The sequence below is a fragment of the Microcaecilia unicolor genome, chromosome 2 (assembly GCF_901765095.1).
Source record: "Microcaecilia unicolor chromosome 2, aMicUni1.1, whole genome shotgun sequence".
NCBI classification, from domain to species: Eukaryota; Metazoa; Chordata; class Amphibia; order Gymnophiona; family Siphonopidae; genus Microcaecilia; species Microcaecilia unicolor.
The window spans coordinates 537,115,095-537,125,814 of NC_044032.1; the positions used below are offsets into that span (position 1 = coordinate 537,115,095).

A 10,720-nucleotide genomic window follows, 5' to 3' on the forward strand; every position below is an offset into this window, starting at 1 on the left:
CATCCAGTGTCTGCCCTCTCTCTCTGCCCCTTCCATCCACTGTCTGCCCTCTCTCCCTTCCATCCACTTCTGCCCCTTCCATGCACCATCTGCCCTCTCTCTCTGCCCCTTCCATCCACTGTCTGCCCTCTCTCCCTTCCATCCACTTCTGCCCCTTCCATGCACCATCTGCCCCAGTCTGCCATCTCTCTCTCCCCCTTCCATCAACATCTGGCCTCTATCTCTGCCCCTTCCATCCACCATTTTCCCCAGTCTGCCCTCTTTCTCTCTCCCCTTCCACCCACCATCTGCCCTTTCTCTCTGCCCCTTCAATCCGTCTGCCCTCCCTCTCCCATCCGTCCAGGGTCTGCCCTCCCTCACGTGCCCCCCTTCCATCCAGGATCTGTCCCCTCTCTCTCTGCCCCCTCTTTTCAGCCCCCAGTTCCAGTCCCCTTCATCCACCACAAGCCTTGCATCCTCCCCTTTCAGCCCCAGACCCATTCTCCCACCTGTCCCAGGCATGGACCCATTTTCCCTCCTGCCCCCTTGTCAGACCCCAGTTCCAGCTTCAGACCCTTTCTCCCATCTGAGCACTCCCCTCCCCCCCAATCCCCTTCTCCCCTCTCTGAGTACCCATCTGAGCTCCCCCACCCTCCCTAATCCCCTTTAAGCACCCCTCTGAGCTCCCCCACCCCTCCCCAATCCCCTTCTCCCCTCCTTGATGCTCTCCCACCCTCCCTAATCCCCTTTAAGCACCCCTCTGAGCTCCCCCACCCCTCCCCAATCCCCTTCTCCCCTCCTTGATGCTCTCCCACCCTCCCTAATCCCCTTTAAGCACCCCTCTGAGCTCCCCACCCCTCCCCAATCCCCTTCTCCCCTCTCTGAGCTCCCCACCCTCCCTAACCCCCTTTAAGCACCCCTCTGAGGTCCCCCACCCCACCCCTCCCCAATCCCCTTCTCCCCTCTCTGAGCTCCCCACCCTCCCTAACCCCCTTTAAGCACCCCTCTGAGGTCCCCCACCCTTCCCCAATCCCCTTCTCCCCTCTCTGAGCTCCCCCACCCTTCCCCAATCTCCTTCTCCCCTCTCTGAGCTCCCCCACCCTCCCTAACCCCCTTTAAGCACCCCTCTGAACTCCCCCACCCTTCCCCAATCCCCTTCTCCCCTCTCTGAGCTCCCCCACCCTCCCTAACCCCTTTTAAGTACCCCTCTGAGCTCCTCCACCCTTTCCCAATCCCCTTCTCCCCTGAGCTCCCCCACCCTCCCTAATCCCCTTTAAGCACCCCTCTGAGGTCCCCCACCCCTCCCCAATCCCCTTCTCCCCTCCTTGATGCTCTCCCACCCTCCCTAATCCCCTTTAAGCACCCCTCTGAGCACTCCCACCCCTCCCCAATCCCCTTCTCCCCTCTGAGTCCCCCCCGACAGCTGAGATCCGTTCTCCTGTTGCTCCTACCCTGTCCTGCTTTAAAAATAAATTTTTCGAAGCGCCGGAAAGTGGCAGGCAGTGCGCCTCGCGTCTGCCCTGCTAGTAAAGAAGATCTCGCTGACATCGTCGCCCTTCCCACATTGAGTCCCGCCCCCCTCTGAGGCAACTTCCTATTACCGCGAGGGCGGGCGGGACTCAGTGTGGGAAGGACGACGACGACGTCAGCGAGATCTTCTTTACTAGCAGGGCAGACGCGAGGCGCGCTGCCTGCCACTTTCTGGCGCTTCGAAAAAAAAACTTTTTAAAGGCGGAGCAGTGGGAGCGGAGCACCCCCCCCCCCCCACCCGATGACACCCGGGCCGGACCGCCCCCACCGCCCCACCCTTGCTACGCCACTGCAGTAAAGTTCTGAGTGTGTTTTTGCACAAAGTTGTGCATAGTGTTTTGCAGTTGAGCGATTATGGTTAGTAGATGCTTTGAGCAACCACTTTATTCTTTGACATATGATACGTATCTAATATCTAAATTTAATAAAAGGTATTAATTGTGACTTTTATTTTTATTTATTTTTTTCTGTGTGTTATCAGACAATTATGGATTTAAGCTCCACCCCTGGCCCCACCCCTAACCCCGCCCCCTTTAGCCTTCCCGAACAGTAGATGTAAACTGTATATCAAGTCCCATTTCCCTTTCCCATACAGCATCTCATCAGTGGCAAAACCCTAACTATTTGGAATTGTAACCTTAAATACTATTATTTAACCTTCCTTGTTTTTGTTTGTTCTGCTGTTCTGCTCCTGCCTTCCCTGTTCATAAAAATGTGTAAACCCCTTAGATTTCCTTGAATGATTTGTGGTATTTCAAATAAAATTTAAATTTGCAACTAGATTCGACTTGACAGCTGGGGAAGGCATTGCAGATGAAAAAGGTCATTCTGTGCAGGACGCAAAGCTTCTGAGCTGAGTACTTAAATACGACTCACGCGAGACCTTCAGTAATAGCAACAAAAATCAACCTGTTCCTTGAATTAAAAACAAAATTGTCAAAGCGATCTATCTTTCTTGCACCACGCCGGGGACTGGAGAGAAGTGTAGGAGAACGAGCGAAAGCAGGCATGCACACCACACGTTCAAGTCAGTCTGCATGCAAGCACAAAAAAACCAAAAGAGTGAACACTGTCTCAAACATCCCCTCCTACCTTGTGACCTGCTTCGTCCAGCGATTATAAACAGAAAAAGAGAAAGGCTGAGATTGTTCTTTCTACTTTCTGTTCATGCACCCTATAAACAACAAAAGTACTTCCTTTAAACAAAAGACTATAAAATTAAACTTTTTTTTTCTCAGCATCATCACAAAACTTGAACAGTACTAACGCAAGATTCTTAAAAACATACGTTTGTTTTGAGAGACATGATCGACCACACTGCTGATTTCAGAACAGTAATAGTACTAAACATGGCGAAACTGGGAAAGTAATTTTTAAACGTTAAAAAAACTGTGCTCATTTCATACTTACAAGACAGAATAAGAAACCAAGCCTCTGACAGTAAGATGGATTTAGAATCTGAAGGCATCTAACTGTGGCTTCATCCTTGAACTCCGCAGTCTGGAATTTCCCTCTCACACTTTTGGTAGAAGAGGAAGTGGAACGCAGGCAGAACCCTTGCTGCGCCCGGGCAGTACCTATACAGTAGCTCTTCCCATATTTGCTGTGTTTAACTGACTCTTAGTATGGTTTCTAGACTACGATGGGATCTCAGCTACTCGATAACTCATAATAAGTGGCCTCGCTCTTTGATTTCTCTCGACGAGCAAAAGGGAAGGTGGCGGGCGGTGCAGATCTGGTTAAACTAAAGAGCAGTTTGGGACCTTAAAGGAAAGTGTGCTAGTCCCTCTCCCGGTAGACTGTATAATTTCACGCTCCGGCAAAGTCATTAGTTAGGCAGAGGGCGCATCCACAGATCTTGTTCTCTCTAATGTCATAATATAGTTGAGTTACATTAAATGTGTCAAAAAAAAAAAAAAGAAGAGAACTCTACTGTTATGTTGGAGGGAATAGAATATGGAGTGGGAGAAGAAACTGGGGCGAACAAAAGAATAAAGCAATCTGAGCCAGTAACTGTTAAAACTTCTGTGATGTCATAAGACCTGAATTTGTTTATGCCTTTTGCAACGCGATTCTGTTTAAATTAATAAAAAATGTTTACAGCTCCTTCCCCAATACATATATTTCTGCACCTGCAGAACTGAGATCTCAGTTGAACTTATGGAGACCTTTATGCTGTGAGAAACTACAGTGACCTGCCAGTAAAGCCAGGACTGTGATGTCCAAACCTGTAGCTGAGGTTTGTAGTACCCCTGTGTTCCCTGTTCTTTGGAGTAATGGAGAGCACAGCAAGCTTTCTAATTGTGGAAGAGCAGGGGGGGAGGGGGAGAGAGAGGTGTCAGTGTAATATTTTCCAAGGGGCCAATGCTCAAAGCTTACTGGGCTTGTAACATTGCATTTTGACCAGTGTTAGCCACTTTTGGGGTTTTGGCGCTGCTTTTACCATTCGCGAAAGCAGTGGCTGAAACCTAGATGCACATGCGAGCTAATTAGTATTACAACGAGCGTTCCATCCAATACACAGAAGGGATCACCTACTTGTAACGTTTAAAACTTTCCAGCAGGTCCAAGGTGGCATTTCATGTGAAAGGGCGCCTTCTCGGTGGTCTGCGCTTTTTAATAGTATCTGCACATTTCATGTGTATCATATGCATGTGTGTTCCGCCGGGAACAGTAGTGTAACTTTAAAAAAGAAAAGAAAAAGACAACAACAAAAAAAGTAACCAATAAGAATCACCCATGAACTTGTGCATATGACGTCCATCTATGACGTGCTCCTTTATGGCAGGGTCCAAAGAGCAGTTGTTGCCATTTTTCAAGTTAGATTCTCATTTTATTTTGTCTTGCTTTGTATTTTATTTTATTTTATTTTTGCTTTTTTCCCTGTGTAACGGAGCATATATATTGCAATCATTTGTCCCCCTTCCTCTGCCTCTCATTCCTCTGGCCTGGGCATGTGCAGACCATCAATACTTACCACAAGACCATTCTGTGATGTGCTGGGTGCTTTCCCTACCAAACTGCATGTACACTTTCCATATATCTCATTTGCATGTGATTTCCTTTGATCATCGATCGCTATTCCTCATAGAAACCTGATGACAGATAAAGGCCAAATGGCCCATCCAGTCTGCCCATCCTCAGTAACCACTAACTCTTCCTTTTCCTAAGGGATCCCACATGCTTGTCCCATGCTTTCTTAAATTCTGACACAGTCCTCGACTCCACAACCTCCACCGGGAGGCCATTCCATGCTTCCACCGCCCTTTCTGTGAACAAATACTTCCTTAGATTCCTCCTAAGCCTATTTCCTCTTAACTTTATCATATGCCCCCTCATTCCAGAGTTTTCCTTCATTTGAAAAAGGCTCATTTCCTGTACATTAATGCCTCTGAGATAATTAAACATCTCTATCATATCTCCTCTCTCTCTCCTCTCTTCCAGCGTATACATGTTGAGGTTCATAAGCCTATCCCTATATGATTTATCTGTAAGACCTCTTACCAATTTTGTAGCCACTCTCTGAACTGACTCCATCCTGTTTATATCTTTCCATAGGTGCAGTCTCCAGAATTGCACACAGTACTCTCAATGGGGTCTCACCAGAGACTTATACAAGGGCACTATCACCTCTTTGTTCCTGCTGGTCATCCCTCTCCTTATACACCTAAGCATCCTTCTGGCTATGACAGTCACTTCTTCTACCTGTTTTTCTACCTTTAAGGTCATCAGACACAATTACCCCCCCCCCCCCATGTCCCACTCTTCCTTTGTACACAGAAGCACTTCACCCCCTATATTTTTTTTTTTGTTACATTTGTACCCCACGCTTTCCCACTCATGGCAGGCTCAATGTGGCGGGCAATGGAGGGTTAAGTGACTTGCCCAGAGTCACAAGGAGCTGCCTGTGCCGGGAATCAAACTCAGTTCCTCAGTTCCCCAGGACCAAAGTCCACCACCCTAACCACTAGGCCACTCCACTCCGTTCCCTTGGATTCATGTGACCCAAGTGCATGACCCTGTATTTTTTAGCATTAAATCTTAGTTGCCAAATATTGACCATTCCTCAAGCTTTGCTAGGTCCTTCCTCATGTCATCCACACCCTCTGGGATGTCCACCCTGTTGCAGAGTTTGGTATCATCCTTAGAGACAAACTTAACCAGACAGCCCTTCCGCAATATCGCTCACAAAGATGTTAAAAAGAGTCGGTCCCAGGACCAATCCCTACGGCACTCCACTGATAGCATCCCTATCTTCAGAGCAAGCTCCATTTACCAACACCCTCTGTCTCCTTCTGTTCAAACAATTTTTAACCCAATCAGTTACTCTAGGTCCTATACCGAGGGTACTCAGTTTATTTATGAGTCGCCTGTGCGGAACAATGTCAACGTCTTTGCTGAAAACTAAGTATATCACATCTAGTGCCCCTCCCACATCCAACTGTTTGGTCACCCAGTCGAAGAAATCAATCAGATTTGTCTGACATGACCTGCCTCTAGTGAAACCATGCTGCCTCAAGTCCTGCATTCCATTCATTTCAAGACACCTAACAATCCTCCACTCAGTGGCGTACCAAGGGGGAGCGGTGGGGGCGGTCCGCCCCAGGTGCACGCCGCGGGGGGGTGCTGCGGCGCGCGCCTGTCAGCTGAGTTCGCTGACTTTGCTAACTTCGCTGCAGCTCCCTCTGCCCCGGAACAGGTTACTTCCTGTTCCGGCCGGGGCAGAGGGAGCTGCAGCGAAGTCAGCGAACTCAGCTGACAGGCACGTGCCGCGGCACCCCCCCCCCCCCCCAGCGGCGTGCACCCAGTGAGGGTGTCATTTCACCAGGGGGGCCACGCTGCACCCGGGGGGGGCGCATCGGCGCTCCGCCCCAGGTGTCATGCCGGCTAGGATCGCCACTGCCTCCACTTTAGATGTGTTTCCATTAATTTACTTACCGCCGGGGTCAGACTGACAGGTCTTTAATTCCCAGCCTCTGTCTTACTTCCATTCTTGTGCAAAGAAACCACATCCGCCCTTATCCAGTCCTCCGGGACTACTCCAGACTCTAAGGAAGCATTGAAGAGGTCAGTCAGCGGAGCCGCCAGAACTTCTCGAGTTTGTTGAGCACCCTTGGATGTATCCCATCAGGCCCCATCGCTTTGTCTACTTTTAATTTAGCTAACTCCTCATGAACACAGTTCTCTGAGAACAGGACTTAGTCTACCATACATCTATCCCCTTTTGCATTTTTTTTCTGCGGTCCTACACAGCTATAAATGCATGCAGCTATTAACGATGACTTTTGAGCATCGGCCCCCAAAATTGTTGTTTGTAGCTAATACGCCCATCAACATTTACTTTCTCCTGTTCACTACTTGCCAAATTCATAGGTATAATCTGATTATCAAAGACATGACCCAAATTGAATAACATGAACCTGCTCTCATTTGGATTTTTTTAAAACTTTTTATTTATGTAGAATTTTTTAACCATACATTCAAGTAATAACTTGACATAGAAAACAGGTGAGATGGTGTAACAGATAAATTACATACAAAGAGGGACATTTTCGAAAGGGACTGCCAAGTTTTGATGAGGACATCCTCATAAAATGTCCCCATCCAGGGGCGGGGAAACCCGTATTTTCGAAACAAGATGGACGTCCATCTTTCATTTCGATAATACAGTCAGGGACGCCCAAATCCTGAAATTTGGTCATCCTTAGAGATGGTCATCCCTAGACTTGGGTCGTTTCTGATTGAGTGAATTCCTTCAAAAAGGCGGTAAATAAATCCTAATAAATAAATAATAGTGCCTTCTTTTTACTACCCCATCATTATGGAACTCTGTGCCCTTAATCTACGAAGTGAATTTTCATTAAGAAAGTTTGTCATTGTTAAAAGTTTGGTTATTTGAGCAACCTTGGAGTCATCTTCGACTCCTCTCTCTCCTTCTCTGCTCATATTCAACAAATCGCCAAAACCTGTCGCTTCTTCATCTTCAACATTAGCAAAATTCGCCCCTTCCTTTCTAAACATGCCACCAAAACCCTTATTCACACCCTTGTTACTTCTCGCTTGGACTATTGCAATTTACTTCTCACTGGTCTTCCGCTCAATCATCTTTCTCCTCTCCAATCTGTCCAGAATTCTGCAGATCGACTTATTTTCCGCCAGAATCGTTATGCCCACACCAGCCCACTCTTCAAGTCACTTCACTGGCTCCCTGTCCGCTTCCGTATACAGTTCAAACTCCTCTTACTGACCTTTAAATGCATCCACTCTATGACCCCTCACTACCTCTCCTCTCTCATCTCTCCCTACATTCCTCCCCGTGAACTCCGCTCTCTGAACAAATCTCTCTTGTCATCCCCTTTCTCCTCCACCGCTAACTCCAGACTTCGTTCCTTTTATCTTGCGGCACCTTATGCCTGGAACCGTCTTCCCGAACCCATACGTCTAGCTCCATCTCTACCTGTCTTCAAATCTATGCTGAAAGCTCACCTTTTCACTACTGCCTTTGGCTCCTAACCGCTACTCATTTGCCCTCCTCCCCTGTTCCTCTTTACCCTGTAATTTCCTTGCCCGTAATGTCTTGTCTGCTTGTGTGTTACCTAGATTGTAAGCTCTTTGAGCAGGGACTGTCTCTCTATGTCAAATGTACAGTGCTACGTGCATCTGGTAGCGCTATATAAATGCTATTAGTAGTAGTAGTAGTAGTTTTTATTAATTTATTATTGTTTTTATATTGACTAACATTATTTGTGTTATATATGCTATTGTTATTTTCTAGCCCCTGGCGCAGCCCTTGTGTGGGCTTAATATGGCCAGTTTCATGCTTGCTTGGTTTTCATTTCAGTAACAAAGGTTTTCCAGTCAATATTCCAGATCTGATGTACTGTTCACCGCCATCTTGGAGTTTGCAGATCGCCTATCCTGTTGCTTTCTTGGATTAGCCCCCCTGGGCCTACTGTACATGCCCTGATGGTCTAGTGGCTAGTTGGGGGCAGAAGCGATCCCCAGTCACTCCTGTCCATGTCCTCTCTGCTGCCAAAATGGCAGCTTCAATCTCTAGCATCAGTCTTGCATCACTGCCGCTGGAGATCGCAGCAACCATTTTGAGATTGGAGCCAGCACTGGCAGGAATGACTGAAGATTAGATCCAGCATAGGCAGAAGCAATGTTAAAATGGATGCCATGACCTACAGCAACAGTCTTAGAAGACTGCCGCTAAAGATTACAGCACCTATTTTGGCAGCACTGAGGACATGGGCAGGAGCAACTGGGGATAGCTTCTGCTATAACTAGCCACTAGACCACCAGGGGATATACAGTAGGCCTGGAGTGGGTCTAAGAGGGAGGCTCATTCTGCGCATGAGGGAGGGGGAGAGAAGAATGGAGGCTCATTCTATGCATGGGAGGAGGAGAGGAGGGAGTGGGGGCTTCTTCTGTGTGGGGACCGGGCCTATCAGCTACAGATTCAGTTTTGGCTGGCACTGAAGAAATTGGTTTTGGTCAACCTACTCTCCCCTTCGCCCTCCCCCCCACCAAAGATTTTTTCCTTCCATTTAGAAGGCAAAAGTAAAATAGAGGAAATTAAGTAGTTTTAGATTCTCACTTAACATTACAGCAGCACATGTAAAAGTCCTTTTCTTGACCCCAGTGGTTTTCGAATGATTCTACAAGTTGTTGTTTTTTACCCCTGTTTTAATTATGCCAATTTGATTCTGGTCAACTCTAAAAGCATAGCATATAGTGCAGAATTCTGTAGCCAATGCTTTGTTGAGCATGTCTTGTTCTAACTATATTACGCACCTGTTGTTGTGGAACTTTAGTGCCTACCCATTGTCATCTGATGTATAAAGTTCTAGTGATGGTTTTAAATCAGCTGCCCCTATAGAGCGATCTATGTTAGTTCCACACTCTTCTGATCACCCTGCATGGGTTTGTTTATATAAGTTGTTTATGGCTCCCTCTGTCTGATGTGTCTGCAAGGCTGCACCACACACTCTAGAGCATTCTTGGTATTTGCACCCCAACTTCGGAATAGGTTCTCACTTCTCAGCTACTATATGAGCAATTTCTGATGAAGAATCCTTGTGCAAGCATGTGAAAACCTTTTATATCAGCCTGTGATTCAGGGTTTTTAACTGATTTATTCTTACATTTGTTCTCTTACAAATATTATGCTCTTCGTAACCCACAGACCATCATGCATGGGAGTAGCCTAATGGTTAAACTGCTTTGATTATAACCACAGAAAGGCAGTGTATCAAATCCCACCCCTCAATCCCTTGTTTTAAGACATAGCTGAAACAAGCCTTTATGAAACTTATGGTTGCTTTAGAGGATGCGCAAAAGCCAATGAGGAAGTAATTTTTAATATACATGTATTGCCATTGTAAAATGGGAAATACGCAGAGAATATGTTGGCTTGCCCAAACCACGCATGCTTCGAGTTCTGATTGTAGTTGGACCGGTTGAGCTTTCCAGCTACGGTGTGCTAAATATACTTGTATTATTTGAGGTATGACTGACAGCTCCTGAAGACGCCAACTGAGCGAAACACAAACTCTGTGTCGGGCTGGACAATCTTTTTGAGGAAAAGGAGTGTTTGACTTTAAACCAGTTGAAAATTGAGGAATTTGGGAAGATCTCTGTGGTTAAAAATTAGAACTGGATGTGGGTTTGCCTGATGGACTGGTGATTTATTGAGAAGAAAAGCCTTTATCATGGACTGACTCCTAATCCTGGATGAGATTTTTAAATTTGATATATATATGGGTAATGAATGAATGGATGAATGTGAGGATATGTTTTAGATGGTCATGATAGTTTTGTTATAGTTTTGCTGTGCTTTTGCATAGAAAAGTGATTTTGATATGAAAAGCAAAAGATTTGTTTAGAAATAAATAAAGAAATGTGTATGTAAATATAATTGTATGATTTCGAATAGTATTTTCCTGCAATGTATATGAGTTTAACACGGAGTTTAACAACGGATGACAACCGGGAACTGGTTTAGTGAACTCCCAAAATTTTTTTGATTTACAGCACTGCACTATTTGAAGTGACTGAGAGCATTTCTGGACAGTGGGATAAGATAAGCAGCTGTATAATTGTGGGAGTATACACATAATATACAAATGAACTACACACAGAAGTGGGTAGATCCATTACACTCAAAGTAAAACATCATATAAGATAGGTAGGAGGTGGAGTGCAATGA

The 10,720-nt window shown here is 46.2% G+C and overlaps 1 protein-coding gene across 1 annotated transcript in view; it reads right to left on the reverse strand.

Annotated features, from left to right (window-relative positions):
* LOC115461472 (toll-like receptor 1) overlaps nucleotides 1-3,217 on the reverse strand; it is a 50,919-nt gene extending 47,702 nt beyond the window's left edge. Inside the window, 1 exon segment of the mRNA XM_030191295.1 lies at nucleotides 2,920-3,217. The gene's annotated coding sequence lies outside the window, so the exon portion shown is untranslated.
* Between the last annotated feature and the right edge of the window lie 7,503 nt (nucleotides 3,218-10,720).